Source organism: Schistocerca serialis, chromosome 5, assembly GCF_023864345.2.
Source record: "Schistocerca serialis cubense isolate TAMUIC-IGC-003099 chromosome 5, iqSchSeri2.2, whole genome shotgun sequence".
NCBI classification, from domain to species: Eukaryota; Metazoa; Arthropoda; class Insecta; order Orthoptera; family Acrididae; genus Schistocerca; species Schistocerca serialis.
In genome coordinates this window covers 714,685,581-714,710,805 of record NC_064642.1, presented here as the reverse complement: position 1 = coordinate 714,710,805, position 25,225 = coordinate 714,685,581, and the positions used below count along the sequence as shown (strand labels likewise).

Genomic DNA, 25,225 nt, shown 5'->3' with positions numbered 1-25,225 from the left:
CTCAGTACATAGCAGACGGCAATAGCGTAGCGTTCGGCGCGTAGCTGCCAGCCTCCTAACGGACGAGTTCCAATATATCTCACCAATTTTCTCCATAGTGGGAAGAGGTATCGCTCTCCTCAACGCAAAAAACAATTGCGATATGTTAGGAATATTTGGAGCGCAGCAACACATAACCTAAAACGCACCAAACGTAAGCTGGCCAGTGACTACATTCTTCATTGTAAACTTTTCAAAATTTTTGGCAGTTTTTTACTTAACAACAAAGTATCTCAGCAACTATAGGCATTTATGAAAAGAAAACCAGTTCATTATCAAACTGTGATATCAGGCTATAACATGCGGAAAAATCAATTTTTTTTTTTTTTTTCGCAGTGGTTGCCTCAAAAGTGAACGAGAACACTGCATAGAGGAGGACACAGGCAACTCCCAAACAGTGATTTTTAATGTTTTACGCGAAAAGTAAAAGTTGTACTGACAAAATAAAATCAGAGTCGAATGTGACTGTGCTTCATCTACATAAAACCATCTTTTTAGGCAGATCGGATGACTTAAAATTTCCCTTCCCTGTGGATAGTACGGCCCTAGTTGCGTGGAGCGACTAACACTCCGTGACGCGCCGGGCGATACGACGGAGATGCGAGTACGTGCCGGTGTTGTACCGCTGTCGTCCCAGCGTGAAACAGTTTCTGTGCTCTGTGGATGTGCATCGTATTAACAGCGACATGAGATTGCAGATGCAGGTGGATTGTTTGCTGCTTGATGAAGTCTTCTGGGATTACCAGCCGAGTAACTGCTTCGTTCTGCGGCAACGTTTCAACAAGTTTCCTACTTGTCATCTTCGGGTTCGGGTCCGGTTCGCTGGCGCTGCCGTTCCATTGGCAAGCTTTTCTTGCTTGGCATGTTGAGCAGTAAAAACTAAACTCCTCCCGAACAGGCCGTGAAGGCCTAAAGGTACCAACCAGCCGCCGTGTCATCCTCAGATCATAGGTGTCACTGGATGCGGATATGGATAGGCATGTGGTCAGCATACCGCTCTCCCAGCCGTATGTCAGTTTACGAGACAGCAGCCGCTACTTCTCAATCAAGTAGCTCCTCAGTTTGCCTCACAAGGGCTTACTAACAGCGCCCAGGCCACGGACGAGCCTGTTGCTGGATGGTCCCGCCTTCTCATAGAAGGAATTCACGACTCCCCCCCCCCCCCCTCCCCACAGGCCGCAACATCTCTTCCGGAAGCGTGTGACTGGCGCTGCCGACGCAGACGAGACAGAGGAGCCTGCGGTCCAATTGCTATAAAGAACCGGACAGGACACGAACACGACACTTCGCCTGAAGATGACAAGTAGGAAACGTGTTAAAATGTTGCCGCAGGACAACGCCTTGACTCAGCTGATAACCCGAGAAGACTTCATCATCGAGATTCGCCGAGAAAATCTAAATTCACATGCTTGTTGCTTCTCTAAAAACCCCTGCAGGAAGGTACACACTAAGAAGGTGCTGAGACCATTTAGTAATTATGGCAGAAGCAAGGAAAGAGAATACGTCCATATTATGTGCTGAAGCAGGCCCCGTAGGAATACACTGAAGTTTAGCCATGAAAGGAATCTAGTCCATCTAATGAAAACTTGCAAAATAAGAAAAAATTTAAAAAAATTTTGCCTTTGTGAAAGGTAACAAAGAGTTTCACACACCTAATGTCTCTCGCATTTATTGCGAATGTGGAAAATCATGTTGTTGTTGTTGTGGTCTTCAGTCCTGAGACTGGTTTGATGCAGCTCTCCATGCTACTCTATCCTGTGCAAGCTTCTTCATCTCCCAGTACCTACTGCAACCTACATCCTTCTGAATCTGCTTAGTGTATTGATCTCTTGGTCTCCCTCTACGATGTCTACCCTCCACGCTGCCCTCCAATGCTAAATTTGCGATCCCTTGATGCCTCAAAACATGTCCTACCAACCGATCCCTTCTTCTAGTCAAGTTGTGCCACAAACTTCTCTTCTCCCCAATCCTATTCAATACCTCCTCATTAGTTACGTGATCTACCCACCTTATCTTCAGCATTCTTCTGTAGCACCACATTTCGAAAGCTTCTATTTTCTTCTTGTCCAAACTGGTTATCGTCCATGTTTCACTTCCATACATGGCTACACTCCATACAAATACTTTCAGAAACGACTTCCTGACACTTAAATCCATACTCCATGTTAACAAATTTCTCTTCTTCAGAAACGATTTCCTTGCCATTGCCAGTCTACATTTTATATCCTCTCTACTTCGACCATCATCAGTTATTTTACTCCCTAAATAACAAAACTCCTTTACTACTTTAAGTGTCTCATTTCCTAATCTAATCCCCTCAGCATCACCCGATTTAATTTGACTACATTCCATTATCCTCGTTTTGCTTTTGTTGATGTTCATCTTATATCCTCCTTTCAAGACACTGTCCATTCCGTTCAACTGCTCTTCCAAGTCCTTTGCTGTCTCTGACAGAATTACAATGTCATCGGCGAACCTCAAAGTTTTTACTTCTTCTCCATGAATTTTAATACCTACTCCGAATTTTTCTTTTGTTTCCTTTACTGCCTGCTCAATATACAGATTGAATAACATCGGGGAGAGGCTACAACCCTGTCTCACTCCTTTCCCAACCGCTGCTTCCCTTTCATGCCCCTCGACTCTTATAACTGCCATCTGGTTTCTGTACAAATTGTAAATAGCCTTTCGCTCCCTGTATTTTACCCCTGCCACCTTCAGAATTTGAAAGAGAGTATTCCAGTTAACGTTGTCAAAAGCTTTCTCTAAGTCTACAAATGCTAGAAACGTAGGTTTGCCTTTTCTTAATCTTTCTTCTAAGATAAGTCGTAAGGTTAGTATTGCCTCACGTGTTCCAACATTTCTACGGAATCCAAACTGATCTTCCCCAAGGTCCGCTTCTACCAGTTTTTCTATTCGTCTATAAAGAATTCGCGTTAGTATTTTGCAGCTGTGACTTATTAAACTGATAGTTCGGTAATTTTCACATCTGTCAACACCTGCTTTCTTTGGGATTGGAAGTCTGTGGGTATTTCGCCTGTCTCATACATCTTGCTCACCAGATGGTAGAGTTTTGTCATGACTGGCTCTCCCAAGGCCATCAGTAGTTCTAATGGAATGTTGTCTACTCCCGGGGCCTTGTTTCGACTCAGGTCTTTCAGTGCTCTGTCAAACTCTTCACGCAGTATCGTATCTCCCATTTCATCTTCATCTACATCCTCTTCCATTTCCATAATATTGTCCTCAAGTACATCGCCCTTGTATAAACCCTCTATATACTCCTTCCACCTTTCTGCCTTCCCTTCTTTGCTTAGAACTGGGTTGCCATCTGAGCTCTTGATATTCATACAAGTGGTTCTCTTCTCTCCGAAGGTCTCTTTAATTTTCCTGTAGGCAGTATCTATCTTACCCCTAGTGAGACAAGCCTCTACATCCTTACATTTGTCCTCTAGCCATCCCTGCTTAGCCATTTTGCACTTTCTGTCGATCTCATTTTTGAGACGTTTGTATTCCCTTTTGCCTGCTTCATTTACTGCATTTTTATATTTTCTCCTTTCATCAATTAAATTCAATATTTCTTCTGTTACCCAAGGATTTCTATTAGCCCTCATCTTTTTACCTACTTGATCCTCTGCTGCCTTCACTACTTCATCCCTCAGAGCTACCCATTCTTCTTCTACTGTATTTCTTTCCCCCATTCCTGTCAATTGTTCCCTTATGCTCTCCCTGAAACTCTCTACAACCTCTGGTTCTTTCAGTTTATCCAGGTCCCATCTCCTTAAATTCCCACCTTTTTGCAGTTTCTTCAGTTTCAATCTGCAGTTCATAACCAATAGATTGTGGTCAGAATCCACATCTGCCCCTGGAAATGTCTTACAATTTAAAACCTGGTTCCTAAATCTCTGTCTTACCATTATATAATCTATCTGATACCTATTAGTATCTCCAGGATTCTTCCAGGTATACAACCTTCTTTTATGATTCTTGAACCAAGTGTTAGCTATGATTAAGTTATGCTCTGTGCAAAATTCTACAAGGCGGCTTCCTCTTTCATTTCTTCCCCCCAATCCATATTCACCTACTATGTTTCCTTCTCTCCCTTTTCCTACTGACAAATTCCAGTCACCCATGACTATTAAATTTTCGTCTCCCTTCACTACCTGAATAATTTCTTTTATCTCGTCATACATTTCATCAATTTCTTCATCATCTGCAGAGCTAGTTGGCATATAAACTTGTACTACTGTAGTAGGCATGGGCTTTGTGTCTATCTTGGCCACAATAATGCGTTCACTATGCTGTTTGTAGTAGCTAACCCGCACTCCTATTTTTTTATTCATTATTAAACCTACTCCTGCATTACCCCTATTTGATTTTGTATTTATAACCCTGTAATCACCTGACCAAAAGTCTTGTTCCTCCTGCCACCGAACTTCACTAATTCCCACTATATCTAACTTTAACCTATCCATTTCCCTTTTTAAATTTTCTAACCGACCTGTCCGATTAAGGGATCTGACATTCCACGCTCCGATCCGTAGAATGCCAGTTTTCTTTCTCCTGATAACGACGTCCTCTTGAGTAGTCCCCGTCCGGAGATCCGAATGGGGGACTATTTTACCTCCGGAATATTTTACCCAAGAGGACGCCATCATCATTTAATCATACAGTAAAGCTGCATGTCCTCGGGAAAAATTACGGCTGTAGTTTCCCCTTGCTTTCAGCCGTTCGCAGTACCAGCACAGCAAGGCCGTTTTGGTTAATGTTACAAGGCCAGATCAGTCAATCATCCAGACTGTTGCCCCTGCAACTACTGAAAAGGCTGCTGCCCCTCTTCAGGAACCACATGTTTGTCTGGCCTCTCAACAGATACCCCTCCGTTGTGGTTGCACCTACGGTACGGCCATCTGTATCGCTGAGGCACGCAAGCCTCCCCACCAACGGCAAGGTCCATGGTTCATGGGGGAAGAAACAAATTAACATAGAAGTATAGGCGCTGACGATCGCAGCGCCGTATTCTGCCTGTTTACAGGTATCTATATTTGAGTACACAGGGTAAACTATACTCTGGACAAATTATATACAACCTAAATTATTAAAGATATAGGGAATATGTAGGGAGTGAGAAATCAGAAAATATACACTAAAACGCCAAAGAAACTGATAAGCGCATGCGTATTCAAATACAGAGCTATGTAAACAGGCAGAATACAGCTCTGCGCCGGCAAAGCCTATATAAGACAACAAGTGTCTGGCGTAGTTGTTAGAGCGGTTACTGCTGCTACGATGGCAGGTTATCAAGGTTTAAGTGAATTTGAACGTGTTTTATAGTCGGCGGACGAGGGATGGGGCACAGCATCTCCGAGGTACCGATGAAGTAGGCATTTTTCCGTACGACCGTTACACGAGTGTGCCGTGAATATCAGGAATCCGATAAAACATCAAATATCGTACAGTGCTACGATGGGAAAAAGATCCTGCAAGAACGGGACCAACGGCCACTGAAGAGCGTCGTTCAACGTGACAGAAGTGCAACCCTTCCACATATTGCTGCAGATTTCAATGTTGGATCATCAAAAAGTGTTGGGCGGGGTAAATGACTTCATATTTATTCTCGTTTCATACAAAACAATAGCTGGTTTCGTGGCACGGTATTCTGTGGATTCTTGCCCATTTTTATTGCTTAGGAATCCACGTACGGTTTGCTCGATTTAAACTCATGGTAAGCATTGTACGTTATATTTGTTCCCATCCGTTATTCGTACTATTGCATTTAATGGATGCCACACGTAGCTTCATTGACTTCTGACAAAATGTGCTGTTAATAACGTACGAAAACTTTTTCGCAAGTACTGCTGCATTTTTAGAATTTGCAAGAAAGAATGCGCTAGTCACTAAAACTACGAAACATACTGGTCTATATCTACATCCGTACTCTGCAACTCACTGCGAAATGCATCGCACTCAGTGGCAAGAATCAACAGCGTTCAAAGCAGAATTACATACTCATTCCGTGACAAGACGTACTAAAGATGAATATCGATATTGTCAAAACCTGCTGTCATGTAGTTCTCAATTAAACGGGAGAAAGTACAGAAAACGGGTGCAAACAAAAATAAAATAGAATAAACGCAATATGCTTACAATGTATTTAAATCGAGCAATTTGCAGACAGATTCGTAAGCAAAAACAAAGACGCATAAGTCCACAGAACACCACGAACGAAGGCAGCTTCTTTTTTATATGAAACGTGTATATACAATCATTTACCCCTCCAAATATAGCAGAATGGAATTGAAAGAGTGCAATACACACAATACGTCGTACTCAGAAGCACAATGTGGAGAAAGCAACTTCTGTGGCTCAGGACAATTATAATGATATGAAGAAAGTGCTATTATCTTAATCAGTACTCATAAACAATCAAGATAAAATCACGATGCCCAAACTTAGCCCCGATCTGCAACATGTGGCCTTCAAGGCTCATGCATTTGTGATAAGAAGAGGCGAATGGAGCGGGAAAATCAGCAGTTGCGTTCAGCCCGATGCACGGACGTGATCAATTTAGGTGTGCTGCTACATACCACATCCTGTGGAAGTAGTAAAAGTCCGACTTTTCTCCTTGACACACAGATGGTGTTACTGGGCGGGTTAAAGTACAGGACGGGGCAAACAGAAGTGACCCGGAGAACAGAGTTCTGGGGTACAAAAAAACACAGCATAGGAAAAGAAATACAGTACTAACTTGACTATAGCAGATGCTGAAAGTGACCACCATTCATCTCTTCGCACTTTTGGGCACTGGTCAGCAAGATGCTGAAATGGATCGAAGCTGGACTGCTGGAATTACTGCAGTCTCATCCGAATTGTTCTGCAGCAGTTCTTGAAGACTAGGAGGGTTGTTATGATATACCTTAGACCTGAGGGCTCCCCACACAAAGTAGTCGCACACTGACAGAGCAGGTGATCTGGTTCAAATGGTTCAAATGGCTCTGAGCACTATGGGACTCAACTGCTGAGGTCATTAGTCCCCTAGAACTTAGAACTAGTTAAACCTAACTAACCTAAGGACATCACAAACATCCATGCCCGAGGCAGGATTCGAACCTGCGACCGTAGCGGCCTTGCGGTTCCAGACTGCAGCGCCTTTAACCGCACGGCCACTTGGGCCGGCAGGTGATCTGGGTGGCCAGCTAGGGCCGCGACCAGACTGGCCTCTTCTAACATCTCTGTCAGGCGTGAAGATTGTGCAAATATGCTCCAAGGTTCGGCCGGCTATATGGGCAGTTGCTCCAGCCTTTTAGAAGTAACTGTAGGTCTTTTCCTCCTCCGTTAATGCTACCTGAGCAGTGCGTAGCTCATGTCCCCGCCATCATGTATTTTACACCCTCTTTTTAAGGTACTTCCACCTCACTACGTTAATTTAAATTAGTGGTGTCACAGAGTTGCTACTTTGCCTGACCGTGAGCAGCGCTAGCAGCGCGTATCAATATATCCCCTCTCGTAGTATCTTTGCTCGACTGCTATTACTTCCCGGTCGTTGTCTATCGTAAGCGAGTTCGGGTCGCAAGTTTGGGTCTGCCAGTCAGTTGGAAGACGTCTGGAGCCCAGTCCGGACCCGCCAGTCAGGGAGTTATAATGCGGCAATAGTGCAGTCGGGTTGGAGCAGCAGTGAGGTCTGCGTCGACATGGCTCGCCCGACCATTGACGCCACGCATCACTTGAGCCGGGCCACGGTCTTGGTGGATCGTCGGTCGGTCGTCCTACCGCACGACGCGTTTTTTCTCGCCGACCGTTCGAGTCGGCTGTGTGTGTGTGTGTGTGTGTGTGTGTGTGTGTGTGTGTGTGTGTACATCGACTCCCGATTTGTCTTCCTGTGTGCTTAGTTACTGTTTGGTATCGTTCAGGTCTTCGTGCAAGTGTTTGTCAGGTTGTATGTGTAGTTGGTGTTATTTCCACTGAAGACGATTTTAGATGTTGTCGGCATTTTGCGGCTAGTCGGTCGGTTCCTGAGGCCCAGGGAAGTTATCTCCGCGCGGTGCAGTCGGCTGTGTCCACTGGCGGTCCCTGCGCAGTGTCGGAGCTTGTGTGGAGCTGTCCGATCGCTACGAGCTTCATGGTTCACCGACCCAGGACGTCAAAGTTGAGTGGTGTTTTAAGTACGCAAGCCACGTCCATTCATGTTGTGTGGCTCGTTTCGGCGGTTCGCTGTTGGGGAGATTTTCCTGTGAGCAACACCGAGTGTTTGTATTGCTGAAATTTAGGCGCCATGCGGTGGAATTAACTTTATTGGTTGACTACAATTCAAGCGCACCAGCGGGATTTTCTGCCTTGTGGCCGTTAGTGTTCCGGTTACCTGCCCTGGCCACTAACGTAATTTCAGGCAGTGTCCTTTCCTCACCTGTTGTCGCTGTCCTACACGGTGTGCAGTTTTGACAGCTTAATACATATGCATATTTGATTGTGGATAATCACGCCCGTAACATTTTGTGTTTGAATTCTCATGTGCAGATTGGTGGCAAGCAAGTCGTGTGTCGGTCGGTCTGTGGCCGTCCGTCGGTTAGGTTCCGACGGATCAAGTGTAGTTGGGCTCACCACCTGTCTCGCCAAGTGAACGACGGCAGACCGACCACCTGGAGGCTTCTGAGTGCTGTTGTCTCTTCGTCTTTCTCACCGGTGTCTGTCTGTTTATAATCTATCAGAGCCAATGATAAAAGAAAAATCCTTGGTTTTATTGTGTTTTACGTAAGTTTAGACGGCCGGTGTGGCCGAGCGGTTATGGGCGCTTCGGTCTGGAACCACGCGACCGCTACGGTCGCAGGTTCGAATCCTGCCTAGGGCATGGATGTGTCTGATGTCCTTAGGTTGGTTAGGTTTAAGTAGTTCTATGTTCTAGGGGACTTATGACCTCAGAAGTTAAGTCCCATAGTGCTCAGAGCCATTTGAACCATTTTCTTAAAATTACCTTTCAAGCTTAAACATTGCGGCCTTATTTTAAAATCTTGAAAATTTTATTGTGGGCCTTCAACCGTCTGTATTGCATCTTGTTTATGTTTGTTTATCCACCCTTGCCTTGAGGTTTTCAAACTAGCTGATATATATATATATATATATATATATATATATATATATATATATATATATATATATATATATATATATATATATATAATTTCATTTGTAATTGTAACTGCCTGTTTTCAGTCACTTCAAATTTACGTTGTTGATTTTTAAGATTTCTTGTTTGGAGGCCTTCAGCCGTGAAAGTTTTGCAGTTTGAAACTCGTAGTTGTAAAAGTTCAGCAATGTGCCGCTTTGGTTGTAAATGTGTTACTAAATTACAAAAAATTACAATTTTAATATGAAACTGATTCCAACCTTATTTGGTGGGTTGGGTTGTTTGGGGAAGGAGACCAGACAGCGAGGTCATCGATCTCATAAGATTAGGGAGGGATGGGGAAGGAAGTCGGCCGTGCCCTTTGAAAGGAACCATCCCGGAATTTGCCTGGAGCGATTTAGGGAAATCACGGAAAACCTAAATCAGGATGGCCGAACGCGGGATTGAACCGTCGTCCTCCCGCATGCGAGTCCAACCTTATTTGGTCCTTTCCACAATCATAATCACTTGTTCTGCCCAGCGGGTTCAGCGGGCGTTTCACTACAGATCGTATCCACTCGTCCAGGCTTCTTTTATTTGCCCCACCTTGTATGTGATCTCCAAGTGGCGACCACGAGAGCTAATGGGTTAATAGCTACGAAAAGGTAACAGCATTATTTTAATAGTTACGTTAGATATCACCCATCCCCAAGATACAAGCACATGAATGTAAGGGTAATTAAGAACAGACAAAGTGAGCAGAAAATTAGATCTAATTTTGCTGCTAAATGACCATCTCCTTATTCAGCACCATCAGCGAGATGAAGATTGGATTTTTCATCGGAGAAAGAGAAGGGAGGCTGAAACTTAGTGAGCCAGTGCTAGCGAGGCCAGGCAACGGCAAAGGGAGACACGGCTGGTGTCCCGGGGCAGATAGACCACGCCGGGGGCGGCCGTTCTTGGACCTCGCTCCCTCCCACCGCCCTGTCCACTTGGCCACGCCGGCAGCCGTGCATTATCTCTGGTGGCGGAGGGCGCGCGTTCTGCTCGCTTCGCTACGTCTCTACTCCTGAAAGGAGACACCTTGCAGCGCACGTAGGCGCTTGCAAACGGCCACTGGTTCGGCTGTTCTCAATGGGAAGAAAACGTCACACTTGGAGATGGCTTCGTGCGCGCCTAGACAGGCGCTCAGCGGCCAACGCGGCACTATGTTTTCGATTTTTTTAAAATTGTTGCATCCTTGAGCCCCCGTTCATCAGATGTACGTCTAGCGATTGTCGGCTGACGCTACAGATCAGACTTTATTAGTAATTATAGTACAGGGTTACATCACCAGTTACAGTTATGTATACAGTAATGTGCCTTTTACATTGTATACCCGCTCCTGTCGTAAAGTTAGTAATGATGAAAATATACATGAATGGATGAAAGGACTTGGTGTACTTGCTGAGAATGTAACTGTAACTGGTGATGTAATTCTGTACTATAATTACTCATAAAGTCTGATCTGTAGCGTCAGCCGCCAATCGCCAGACGTACATATGATAGACAGGGTTTATCATAAGTATTAGCGAAAACTGACACTGGTGAAAGCACAAGATAATACAAGTAAAAACGTTATAGGAGACATGGGTCCGCAAACGAACAGTTTTCGAAATAATCCACAATATGTGGTTAACAGCTGCCACTGGCAGGACTATGAGCTATAGTTCTAGTTAACACAAATGTTCTTGATTCTTGAAGTCACTCGGAACGATAGCTATCTTCTTACGTAGTACAAAAACCGTTAGTCTAGATACAAACTAGTGCTTAATATTCTGGTAACAAGTTTGTCAGATAAGAAGGTCTTCAGACCATTAACTATGAAATTAACTCGGTGGGTCAAGAATGATACAAACATTTACTGCAGTGTAGTTACAAGATAGGGCAACGGCCTTGCCGCGGTGGATACAACGGTTCCCGTGAGATCACCGAAGTTAAGCGCTGTCGGGCGTGGACGGCATTTGGATGGGAGACCATCCGGGAAACTATGCGCTGTTGCCATTTTTCGGGGTGCACTCAGCCTCGTGATGCCAATTCAGGAACTACTCGACCGAATAAATAGTAGTGGCTTCGGTCAAGAATACCATCATAACGACCGCGAGAGCGGTGTACTGACCCCACGTCCCTCCTATCCGCATCCTCAACTGAGGATGACACGGCGGTCGGATGGTATCGGTATGCCACTCGTGGCCTGAAGACGGAGTGTAGTTAGAAGATAAAATGCATATATACCCTTGGTAACCTGTGGCGCTGGAAAAGGAAGCTGCTACACGTAGCAAAAAGTATCAGTCGACGACTGCTGCAGTCATATAGATGCTAGGTGTCATAAGGGGAAAGCTCCCTGCACCTTTCCACATGTAGCTAGTAGAGTAAAACAATGAGCTAAAAAATTACCAAAAAAGGAAGCGTGTCCCGTCGTTCTGCTGGATAGCCGCAGGGGCGTGTTGTCGCTGGGACGTCAGGAGAAGCAGGTGTGCGTCCCTATGGCAACCGTGTGTCCTGCTTTACCTATCTATGCTTCGAAATAAATGCGCTAAATGCGAACAACCTGGCTTCAGCTGTGTTAGGTATAGATGTACTACTTGTTGATGACATGTGAAAATTTATATCGGAACTCTAGCCTGGATTTCCCGCTTATCGCATGCAGTGGTCTTATCCGTGTACGCCATCCGAGCCCTTCATATGTCACCAGCAGGTAGTACATACGAGTATATACCAAACACAGCTGAAGACAAGTTATGTGCATTCAGCGAATTTATTTCGTAGTAATTACGGACAGCTGTCTATCTTCAACAACGTCTGTTCATCCAGACATGCAAGTAAATACTATGTATCTCTTCTTGGCTGTTTGTATCTCCTATGTTAGACTCTTTGGCAAGATGTACAGATGTAGTGTTCTGTGTAACGCACACAGAGGGCACATCCCTTACATTCGAGCCGCTACTACCGGTCTTTAAAGTTTTTAGTGTTCTTTTAAATATATCAAACGTACTTCTATATCATAATCAACACTGTAGTACATTTGCAAATGTAACGTGTTTTTTCCTATAGTACAAAAGCGTTTTGGCAAGTTTTTCTCTCATTGGCTTACTCTATCGGTCACGTGTGGAACGGTGGGTGGGTCTTTCCCCTTATAACCCACAGCATCCACATGCTCTTCAGCAGTTGCTGACTGGTACCAACAGCACCTCCGTGTTCCAGCGTCACATGTCATTGAGGGTACACACACATTTTATATTGTAACTACAATGTGGGAAAGAAAATGCAACAATCTCGCTTTATCTTGTAAGTAAAATGTGGGAAACAAAATGCAACACCCCAAGGACAAGGTCATTTTCAAAATGGTTCAAATGGCTCTGAGCACTATGGGACTTAACATCAGAGGTCATCAGTCCCCTAGAACTTAGAACCACTTAAACCTAACTAACCTAAGGACATCACACACATCCATTCCCGAGGCAGGATTCGAACCTGCGACCGTAGCGGTCGCGCGGTTCCAGATTGACGCGCCTAGAACCGCTTGGCCACACCGGCCGGCAAGGTCATTTTATTGACAAATGAGTTGACAAGTACTTAATCATTGTGTAAATATATGATAAACACAGACCAAATTAAACACACACGTCACAGTAAAGGATGCTAACTAAAAGAGGCGCGTCATTACGTATTGTACTCCTCTAAGATGGCAATGCAGCCGCGTATCCTCGCATGCAAACGATCATAGAGATACATCTTACGGCATGCTGCAACTGATTGTCCCAAGCAACTTTTGCGCCTTTTGTTGCAATTAGACCGTGGTTCTCAAGTTCTCGCTTCATCATGTACCACGCGTGACCAGAGCAGTTGTTGTTGGCGTCTCTCTCGGCTTCGCCTTCGATGCCGCCAACCCGCAACGCATCTGTACTGAGCGGGTTATCGTATCGGCTCAGCCTACAGAGGGCCTCCCAGCAACCAGCGAGAGAACGCAGAAGATAGCAGCAGAGGTCTCTCCAGAGATGCACCTCTTGCTGCATCCGCCGCAACTTCGGTAGCCAGTAGGAAAATGGTAACTTTCCGCCACGCGAGCATTTCTGGCCGCGCAGAGCCGGCTAGAGCCAGTTCCGCCATCGGTAGCCAGCGTCTGATGTACCATCACCGTTTGGATCGCACGTCGTCTTCGCCACCCGGACGGCTGCGCTCCTGCGACCGGTGCTCCGAACCTTGGTGTCACGCGCCATGGACAAGTCGTGCACTCGTGAGATAGGACTTTCAGTACGTACTTTGGTTTGAAGATAGACTTTTCGTTGGTCAAGAGAACGTAATCTACGCTCTCATAAACCTGTTATCGTTTCGTTGAAGAACAACTTCTTGTGACGTACTTTTCCTTCCGGTTACTGAGAAGGATTTCTGGAGAACGCTTGTTTTCTTTTGTTTTACTGCATCAGGAATATCTGACTGTTCTCTTACGAAGTTTACTTGTTCAAATAATTAAAGTTTAATTACGTCTACTTGCGATCTTGTGAAAGTACTCCGAGTGAGGAATACTTCAGTTGTATACCTCGAAGAGCAGCAGCGGTATGTGGACAAGCTCTGCCCTGCTGAAAAAGCACACCACCTTCCCGTCGAAGAAATGCCAGTAGCAAGAGGATAACAGCCCGTGCAGACTAGTGAGTACTGGTTACTTGGCCCTTCAGAAATACCAAATCTGACAGCGAGCTGTTACTGATGGTCTTCCAACAACGAAGCCTGGGAAGGAAGAAAGCACTCTAGAACAAGGAGCTCACCAGGTCTACCTCAATCTCGTGTACGTCCATCACTGGCATATACCCGGACCATACGGAACCTATTCTCACCGCCATTCCAATTTCCAGTCGCCGGCCGTAGTGGCCGAGCGGTTCTAGGCGCTACAGTCTGGAACCGCGCGACCGCTACGGTCGCAGGTTCGAATCCTGCCTCGGGCATGGATGTGTGTGATGTCCTTAGGTTAGTTAGGTTTAATTAGTTCTAAGTTCTAGGCGACTGATGACCTCAGATGTTAAGTCGCATAGTGCTCAGAGCCATTTGAACCATTTGAAGCCAATTACCAGTCAACTCTTTAGAGGCAGCAGAGTGGCCATGATTGGCGGTGTCGTGGTGTCAATGGTAGCCTGGCCAGATTCACGTGTGTTGTTAGTCCTGCTGCGAGCAGACGGTTCCATTGTCCCTGATAACACAGTAGCTGCAGCATATGTACAGATTTCGTCGCTGGATGACGTTCTGTCAGCCACCGCTGCTCGCACAAAGCATAAAAAGACAGTGCTGTGGTGGAACTGTCATTTGTACGCAGGTGATTCATGTGAAAAGGTTTCCGAAGTGATTATGGACGTAGGTTGGGCATTAAAAGACTTTGAATGCGGAATGGTAATTGAACCTAGACGCTTGGGACATTCCAGTTTGGAAATTGTTAGGGAATTCAACATTCAGAGGTCTACAGTGTCACGAGTGCGCCGAGAATACCAAATTTCAGAAACTACCTCTCACCACGGACAACGCATTAGCCGATGGTCTCCACTTAGCGACTGAGAGCAACTAGGTTTGGGTAGTTGTTAGTTCTAACAGACAAGCAACGCCTCGTGAAACAACCGCAGAAATCAATATGGAACATACGACGAACATATCCTTTAGAACAGTGTGGCGAAATTTGGTGTTAATGGACTATGGCAGCAGACGACCGACGCGAGTGCATTTGATAACAGCACGATAATGCTTTCAGCGTCTTCCTGGGATTGAAACATTAGCGGTTGGACCCAAGACGACTGAAAAACCATGGCCTAGTCAGACGAGTCCCGATTTCAGGTGGTAAGAGCTGATGGTAGCGTTCGAGAGAAGCGCACACCACACGAAACCATAGACCCAAGTTGTTAATTAGGCACACTGCAAGATGGTGGTGGCTCCATAAAGGTGTGGGCTGTGGTTACGTGGAGTGAACTGGGTCATATGGTCCAACTTAACCAATCATTGACCGAAAAAAGATTATGTTCGGCATTATGGAGACCATTTGCAGCATGGAATTTTTTTGATGACAACGCGCCATGTCACCGGACTACAATTCGCCGCCACTGGTTTGAAAAACATTCTGGCCGATTCCAGCGAATGATATGGTCACCAGTCGAACATTCACGGGACATAATCGAGAGGTCGATTCATGCACATAATCTTGCACCGGCAACACTTCCTCACTTATAGACGGCTATACAGGCAGCATAGCTCAGTATTTCTGCAAAGGCCTTCCAACGATTTGTTGAGTCCATGCCATATCGAGTTGCTGCACTACGCCGGGCTAAACGAGGTCCGACACGACATTAGAGGGTATCGCATGACTTTTTTGACCAGAGTGTATAATTTGTATGACGGTTAGTTACACTACTAGCCATTAAAATTACTACACCACGAAGATGACGTGCTACAGACGCGAAATTTAAACGACAGGAAGAAGATGCTGTGATATGCAAATGATTAGCTTCTCAGAGCATTCACGGTTCGCGCCGGTGGCGACACCCACAACGTGCTGACATGAGGAAAGTTTACAAACGATTTCTCATACACAAACAGCAGTTGAAGAGCGTTGCCTTTTGAAACGTTGTTGTGATGTCTCGTGTAAAGAGCAGAAATGCGTACCATCACGTTTCCGACTTTGATAAAGGTCAGATTGTAGCCTATCGCGATTGCGGTTTATCGTATCGCGACATTGCTGCTCTCGTTGGTCGAGATCCAATGACTGTTAGGAGAATATGGAATCGGTGGGTTCAGGAGGGTAATACGGAACGCCGTGCTGGATCCCAACGGCCACGTATCACTAACAGTCGAGATGACAGGCATCTTATCCGCATGGCTGTAACGGATCGTGCAGCCACGTCTCGATCCCTGAGTCAACAGATGGGGACATCTGCAAGACAACAACCATCTGCACGAACAGTTCGACGACGTTTGCAGCAGCGTGGGCTGTCAGCTCGGAGACCATGGCTGCGGTTACCCTTGACACTGCATAACAGACAGGAGCCCCTGCGATGATGTACTCAACGACGAACCTGGGTACACGAATGGCAAAACGTCATTTTTTCGGATGAATCCAGTTTCTGTTTACAATATCATGATGGTCGCATCCGTGTTTGGCGACATCGCGGGTAACGCACACTGGAAGCGTGTATTCGACATCGCCATACTGGTGTATCACCCGGCGTGATGGTACGGGGTGCCATCGGTTACACGTCTCGGTCACCTCTTGTTCGCATTGACGGCAATTTGAACATTGGACGTTACATTTCAGATGTGTTACGACCCGTGGCTCTACCCTTCATTCGATCCCTGCTAAACCCTACATTCCAGCAGGATAATGCACGACCACATGTTGCAGGTCCTGTACGGGCCTTTCTGGATACAGAAAATGTTCGACTGCTGCCCTGGCCAGCACATTCTCCAGATCTCTCACCAAATGAAAACGTCTGATCAATGGTGGCCTAGCAAGTGGCTCGTCGCAATACGCCAGTCACTACTCTTGATAAACTGTGGTATCGTGTTGAAGCTGCATGCCCAGCTGTACCTGTAAAGCTCCATCCAAACACTGTTTGACTCAATACCCAGAGCGTATCAAGGCCGTTATTACGGCCAGATGTGGTTGTTCTGGGTACTGATGTCTCAGGATCTATGCACCCAAATTGCATGAAAATGTAATCAAATGTCAGTTCTAGTATAATATATTTGTCCAATGAAAACCCGTTTATCATCTGCATTTCTTCTTGGTGTAGCAATTTTAATGGCCAGTAGTGTATATCATACTTGACCCATTTCATTAGAGTTAGTGGTGTAAAGATGGCCATGTTTGACCGAAAGCAGTTACCAGAATAAATAAATATTAGCTGAGAGCCAGTCTCTTTCGGTTTTGTTAAATGTAAACTTTTCGATTAATTCCCGCTCTGTCTGGCCTCAGATTTCACCTGTGGTCCTTGGCTGGGAAATGTGGCATGTATATAGACACAGACACACTTTGCTGGTGATATAAAAGAACTAAGAGCCACTTTCATCCAGGAAGGAAAAGACGGACGGGAAGTTAGCTTGTCAAGATCACCTCTCCTCAATCCTCTGAAGTTTTCTATGTGCCTTCATCTCAAAAGAGAACTGTACAATACCTCATGCTGGTCACATATGGCAAAGCCAGGTCCATATTTACAGTCATCCCGCGTCAGTGGTGTTGTGGTAGTAGTGAAAGACAGTTGTGGTGTTCATGCGTCGAGGTCCACCGTTCTTCGACGTGGTACATCGCAGAGCGTATTGCAACGTTGCAGCAACTTCTGTGTTTATTCACGTTTGAAATGTGATACAGTGGTCGCCCACTTCAACAGAAAAAAGATTGAAGTTTTCTTTTGATGGAAACCATGCCTGACCCGAGCCACATGAAATTGAACATTGGTTAGACCAAGAAGTAAAACTTGAATTTGAGAACATCATTGGAATTCGCTTTTCGACAGTGCAAAATTTGTTTTTATCATACTGAAGAACGTTGACTTAATGCGGAAAAGTAGTTGAGTCTTGCGGTGGAGTTATGAAGATTAAGCGATCTGACGGAAACATAGGCTAAGTTACCGTTGCTCATGCAGGGTTTGAAATACGGTTGCTCAGGATATTCGAACCATCATTCGAAGTACGAGAGAAAGAGAAAAATGCAGTCACTGAACCGGACGGAAGTGTTATCAGCAACTTTGCGGAATGGTTGTCTAATCCACGTAAAGGTCAATTGTTAAATGGAGAGAGACAATTAAAAGTCGATTTGCACAGGCACGTTTAACAGTGTTTCTGGTCATCTAAAGGTCGTTAAACAGTGTGAACAGGAACTTCACCCACAAACTTTCAGAGGTGGTAGTATGCACAAAAGTAAGGAAAAAATTTCTAGTAAACAGGGGCTCTGAAGTGCATACCTTATGAGTTATACGCTCTAGTTCATCTTTGCTAATGTGAACCCATCTCTTCATCGAATTACGGCTCATAGCTCTTAAGGTATGCACTTTACAGCCCAAGATCACTGGAACTTGTTCCTTACCTTGGTCCATAGTACTTTCTCCCAAAACATGGAAAGCAAAGAACTTGCAGCAGAAGAGATGTGTTTTACAATATTGAATATGTGCGGTGTGCAGTTCTCCCGGCTACTATAGCGCATTTACGGAGGAGAGACCCCATGCTGTGGCTAAGCTGCTAGCTACCTACGCTGCAGCCGCCTGCGGACAACAAATCCCAGTCCGTAGCTGCAACACGAATGCGGACAACCAAACCAACCACGAAGAAGTACAAATAGCCAACACAAGACAAATGAGGCTACCTGAACCTATTGCCGTCAATAAACGGGACATGCATTCGATCGTCCACATTGACAGCGCCGACTTTCTAACGTCATAGCGCACGGAAAAACCACGTGGGGAGTATTTCTGAACTTTTAGAGCAACATCAAGCATGACAGAGATTGTGAACGCGCGTTTGAACGTAGATGAATCAGATGGAAGAACGCTATCTACGTCACATGTACGCTATCTCTTTTCAGTACGGAGTCGGGAGACGCCATACTGACATTCAATTGGAACTCGTATTTCGTAGGTTTTATAGTATAACATATAGCCTATGAAGCTTTTGCTTTTCAGAGCACAAGAAGATTAATCTTTCAAAAACCTGTCGTTTATTGGTATGTTTTGTTTTGATAAAATGACGGGAAAAGCCATATTGGGGGTTAAAGAATTTTCGGATTGTCTATTTCGTTTTTTTTTAAAGTATGCCGTTTCAAAGCAAAACCACTTTGAAGATCCAAGAAAAGCACAGTTCCCTTGGTATGACTTGTTATGATTCAATATCAGTTAACAATATATCTGAGATTAAAGCGTCTAGAAAATAATAACATACACAACAAGGTGACATGTTATGCAAGTAGAGTATAGTGTAATAAAAAGAGATGCGGAATTATGAAGTGATGCGTGATGTATAAATTGGTTTCACTGAAACCAATTTTTTTACTCACCTTCTCGTTTTCTTATACCTTCTGAGACTTTTTTATTAGTTTAATACAAGTATATTCTATAAGATTCGATGTTATGTACGAGAGATGTTCCGTAAATAATGCAGCACATTTATTTCTGAAAGCAGGTTGGTTTTACTTAGGATTACAATACACCATATTATTCTCCACTCTTTTGGCTAGAAAATCCTGTTTTCAACGAAATCTCCGTTCAGTGCGACGGCCGTACACCAACTTACTGGGAGGGCCTGTATGCCCGCATGGTACCACTCTACTGCTCGATATCGGAGCCAACGTCTTCCTGGATCAGTAAACTCCCCATCAACCACGTACTCCTTCCCACAGAATGCATCCTTCGTTAATGAGAGTGTCCGCACGTTCCAACGTAATAGGTGTCAAAGCCCTGTGCGGCCGGTCCGCACGCCGGTAGATCGGACAAGTTTGCGCGATCTTGTTGCGATGATGACAGACGCCTCTTCCAGCGACTCACCGTGCTTTTGTTCGCTGCCAGGTCTCCGCAGACGTTCTGCAAGTGCCTATGAATATCTGCGATGCTTTTTTTTTTTTTTTTTTTTTTTTGTCAAAGGAAACTCAATGACAGCTCGGTGCTCAGAGAACGCACCTCCATTACAGACTCCATTTTGAAAGCTATGGACAGTACCGCCACCTATAGGAGCTTCATGAAACTATAGGGGCCGTTCCACAACAAATTGCGCATTTCTTCAACCGATATTGGCCAAGAAAGAAGTGTTGCATTACTTATTAAACACCCGTCGTAAATATAAGGGCGCTCTCTCTCAGGAATGTTCGTGTTCGATTGGCTTTACTTACAAGGGAAGTAACACTACTTGCAGTGACATCTTTTGTACGTTATTGCTTAGTCTTGTTTCTCAAACGATCTAAACTTTCTGCTACTGTATAGAAACAGCGACCAAATAAGAGTGATCTTAGGGTTTTACTGAAAAATGAGAAATTAAATATTTTTTATATGGAAGAAAATTGGAAATTTGTGATAACGTCTTATGGCACCAAACTGCTGAGTTCATCGGTTCCTAAGCCTGCACACTATTTAATCTAACTGAAACTAACTTACGCTATGGACAACACACACACCAATGCCCGAGGAAGGACTCGAACCTCCGATGGGGGGAGCCGCACGGACCGTCACAAGGCGCCCGAAACAGCCCGGTCTTATATGGAAGACTATTGTAAATTTGTATTGAACTGATTGTAATGGAAATCCTATAAAACGATCTCCTTACTGACTGTACACGGAACTTTCCTTTTTGCCTTGTAACATATTAGTGGATGTTGACTTTTTATTTACAAACAGAACAATTTGACTGGCTTAAGGACAAGCGAGGAAATGATCGTTTAATAGAGGCCATGTAGGAAACTTTCACTCATCTATTTCGTAAACAAACTTAGCGACGTGCGAGCCATTTACAGCCGACAACTGCCGCTGGAGCGCGTTGCGATGGCGTACATAACATCGAGGCGCACGTGCTCTATGCAGAAGCCGCATTGTTTCTGAACGCTCAGCACCACGATGAACTCGGCACGCTCCACGTTGGCTTTCGAATGCACGGTCCATACACTGACGGCTTAAGGAAATCGTGATAGCCGTCACGGTTCCAGCAAAACAGTTGTCGAAAGACGACGACAAACTGGCCCAGTCTTTCGCTGATGAGACTAATGCTATGCAAGAACCAACTCTGAATGAGCAACCTAAAAGAGAACCGACTTCTCTCATGCAAAGAACCTCCAGTAAAATCGAGAATGAAAACTCTATTCGAAATACCACTCTTTTACTAGAACTGTAGAATACCGAAAAAGACAGCAACAGGACCAGCCATTGAAACCTAAACGGCAAACAGCTAAACACAGTCCTCAAGAGATTCAAGAACTGGAGTGTACACTCTCACGAATCAAGAAAATTCTCATAAAAAATCGAAGCGAAAGACGTGAAGTGTTAGAGGCCGGAATAAAGAGACATCCAGAACCGGAATGAGGATGTACAAATGAAAATAGATAAGCAACTGCCCTCCCGACTCAAAGAACCAATGGAAACAGGGGACATCCACGCTCCTGGCAAGGGGAATGCGTTGTCTGAAGACACTGAGTGTGATTAGTAGTTCCATTGAATGATGTAGACGTATCAAATTGCCAGGTCATTGTGAAAAGAATTGTTACATTGTTTAAAGGATTGCTGGAATGCTGCCGACAACGACAAAGCGAGAATACAAGACGTAGTTACGACGAAAATAGTTGACGCGTTCGGCTATGAGGCAGTCTCGAACAAAGGAGGTGACTGCGAGAAGCAGTATTGTTCAAACAAGGAATACCACGTGAAGCACATGCTATACTTGACTCCATTAGAGGAATAACCGCGACAATATACGGTTCGCTTCTTGCAAACGTATATGCTCCTAACGAATCCAGCGGGAAATGTGAGAGAAGTGACCTGTTAGTAACGAACCTGTCAAGTTAATACTGGATGTTCATTTGAATAGCATTTCAGGTGGTTATTTTAATTGAGTATCACGTCATGAAGATCAGTTTTCGAATGTTAAATATTGCGAGGATCTGTTGTTGTTAACTAATGGATTGATGTAAATGATGCTATCTCCATCCGCACACTCGAACATACACAATTTTATCCAGTTGATCAGCATGTATACTAGACAGGATACATGTAACGTACGGCTTTATACATTATGTAACTGACTTTGAAATTTGCCCCATTAACTTCTCTTGTCATTGCTCAGTGCATGCACCTCCTCAGCGTTCTACCATTCATCGGGAGGTGTGTGTGGCAATTGAACGTGTCACTTTTGGAGGATGATGAAATGCAGCAGGTGACTAAAGATACATTGCAACGATGCCGACGGTCACACTCCAGATATCCAACACGTATAATTGCAGGGGGTGGGGGGGTGGGGTGGGGTGGGAGGGGTGGCTATAGATTGCAAAGCAGCAGATAAAAAAACGTATCTTGCAACATGACTGCATGGAAGCGAATTGAAAACAATGTACGAACATTAGTAGAGTTTCTACGGCTCCACAATCTGTAGAATGACCACATGGGATTAATAGGAAGCACACTAAAGCAAAAAACAAACCATCAGTGCAAGAATCTCTACAGGGATAAAAAGTTCGACCGCGTTCTCTGATTGAAATCGTACAGTAATATTCATCAGTATACCAAGTAATCAAGGAAGCTAAGAGAGGCAAAGAAAAATTACTCCCCACTCCTAAAGACGAATGGAGACACTAATACGATCGCCGAGCTGCAACATTATACGGATTTTTACGCCGAGTCGGCAAATGATGCGACTGCCGGAGGGACCCTTTTATCATCTATTCAACACACGGTCAATCTAAATGACAACTCCGACCTTGTAGCCACCATTACCCTCGAACAAATATATACGACGATTAAAGAATCACCTAGAAAGAAATCGACTGATATAGATAGCCTCCGAATGGAATTTTATTCTTGCTTTTGGAATGCCATAGGAACAAAGCAAACCTAAATGCACAATGAATGACTGGATGATGCGCAGCAAGCACCTTAGTTTACAGAAGGATTGGTTATCCTGATCCCGAAAAAGGGCACAGTACAAGACTGAAGATTTCCGACAAGTAACTTTTCTCAACTCAACTCTCAACCTGAATTGTGTATAATACAGGGTATATCAAAAAGAATCATCCGATTTAAAAGAATCATAACTATTAATGTCATTTGAGACATTTGCGCGAACGACATACTGCTGGAAAGAGCAAACTCTCGAGTTGTACACGGTTTCCGCAAGGTAGCAGCTGTGTGCGTGCACTTCAGTTCTAGTTCGGGACAACAGAAAGCGTTTTCTGTTCTACGTTTTGCACAGTGCGGGTCAATAATAACTGTTCAGCGTGACTTTCGTACTAGGTATGGTGAGGTTCCTCCTACAGCACAGAGCATCAGACGATGGCATGAACAATTCCGAGAAACAGGTTGTTTATGTAAGGGCAAATCCCCTAATGTGTGACAAAGACGTCGAATGCATCCGCCGTAGTTTCACAAGGATTCCGCAGAGATCCGTTCACCGTGTAGCTTGACAGTTCAGCGAGACCCCGATGTCCGTCTGGCGTGGTTTGCTTCGACGTTTACACATGAGGGCATACAACATTCAGTTGCTGCAAACTCTTCGTGAAGTTGACAAACAACAACGTGTGGAGTTCTGTAATTTCGTTCTTGGCTAGATGGAGGATGACAGTTTTTCCTCTCTTGGTATTTAGTGACGAGGCAACATTCCATTTAAATGGGAAAGTGATCCGTCATAATGGGAGAATATGGGGTACCTAACAACCACATGAAGTTGTACAACATGAAAGGGACTCTCCAAAATTTAATGTGTTTTGAGCAGTTTCACGGGAAAAGGTGTGTGGTCCATTTTTCTTTGCCGAAAACACTGTTACAGGAAGCACATATCTCGATATGCTCGAGAACTTTCTTTTTCCACAGTTGGAGACTGATTCAAACGACTTCATTTACCAACAGGATGGGCCACCGCCACACTGGCATCTGGAATTGCGGGGATTTTTAAATCAAAGGACTGCTGAATGGTGAATCGGTCGCACTGGACCAAATGATTCATCTTGCATTATTGGCCTCCAAGGTCATCGGACCTGACTGTATGTGATTATTTCTTGTGGGGGTTTATAAAAGACTCTGTTTATGTGCCTTCGTTAGCAACAAAAATGAATGAACTGAGACATCGCGTAACAGCAGCTGTGGAAGCTGTAACTCAAGACATGCTCCCTGCAGTGTGGGAACAATTTGAATACCGCACTGAAATATGCGGTGCATCTCAAGGAGGGCATACTGAATATCTAAGAAAAGGTATGAAAAATGAAACTTTCTGAGTTTCCCGTTCATCAAAAAACAAAATTCATTGCACATCTTTATTAATTTCAGAAATGTAGTAGTGTGAAATCGGATGACTCTTTTTGATACACCGTGTAGAATGAAGTTAGTACCTACTGAAGTAACTGGACGTTATGTAATGAGCGCTGTGCCAGGAAGATCTATGACAACTGCCTTATGTGAATGCAGGGGTACTGTACATTTATTGTGGTTATGTAAATCAGTGTTGCTCTGATATCCTCCGACTTTGAAAATGAATTTGACTGCATAAACAGCCAAATTCTACCAACCGTAACGTGAAGAATGGGGTTCATTGGTCATTTTCTACTGCTGATGGTTAAATGTATTGTTGGAGCTTACAATGGAATAAAAATTCATGGCCAGCAATGTTCACCCGTTCCGATTAAACAAGCTGTGAGACAGAATTGCCCCCTTTCTATTACACTATACGCAATCGCCAGGGAACCATTACTGTTCAATCTTCATCAAAGCGTGCAAAATGTACAGATATTCGTTACAAAAACTGTGTGTCTTGTTTGCGCTGATGACGTCTGCGTAGTTGTTAACGCAAAATCTGAAACTGAAACAGCGTAAAAGACAACCCATGCTTTCGTCACTGCTTCTGGCCTGAAGCTCAGATTGAACGTTTTACTCGCAGGACACCAAAATGCTGACATGAAAGTTAGATGGTTATAAACAAGAGACAATACGAACCAGTTAAAAACGAATTTAATATCCAGTCCACTATAAATGAACACGGACCATAAACGTAGTATATTCAAACCTACATTCCACGGGCATGAAAACAGGACATTAAACCAGAGCGCTCTATTGATTAACAGTTACGCCCTCAGCAAAACGTATCACATCGCAGCAAAGCTACCAGTCCACAAGAGTACAGCGCACAAGATTATCACTGCAGCGAATTGGTCCGTATGCAGAGGTTATCTTTAATGTCACATTCCAACTATAATAATAACCCGTATTGATGGAGGTTTGGCTTTCGAAAATTTCCAGGAACAATGCACCATAAAATACTGCAGTCAATCCCTTCAACATTCACAAAAATTCTATTCAACAGCTTAGCCCCTACGAGCAAGACGACTACATTCGACATTGGACGCATAAA

At 44.4% G+C, this 25,225-nt stretch overlaps 1 protein-coding gene and 1 pseudogene across 1 annotated transcript in view; one reads left to right on the top strand and one right to left on the bottom strand.

The window, feature by feature from the left end:
- LOC126482191 (uncharacterized) overlaps positions 1 to 25,225 on the bottom strand; it is a 356,492-nt gene that overhangs the window by 69,900 nt on the left and 261,367 nt on the right. The window lies entirely within an intron of this gene.
- Positions 11,059 to 11,176, top strand: LOC126482757 (5S ribosomal RNA; annotated as a pseudogene).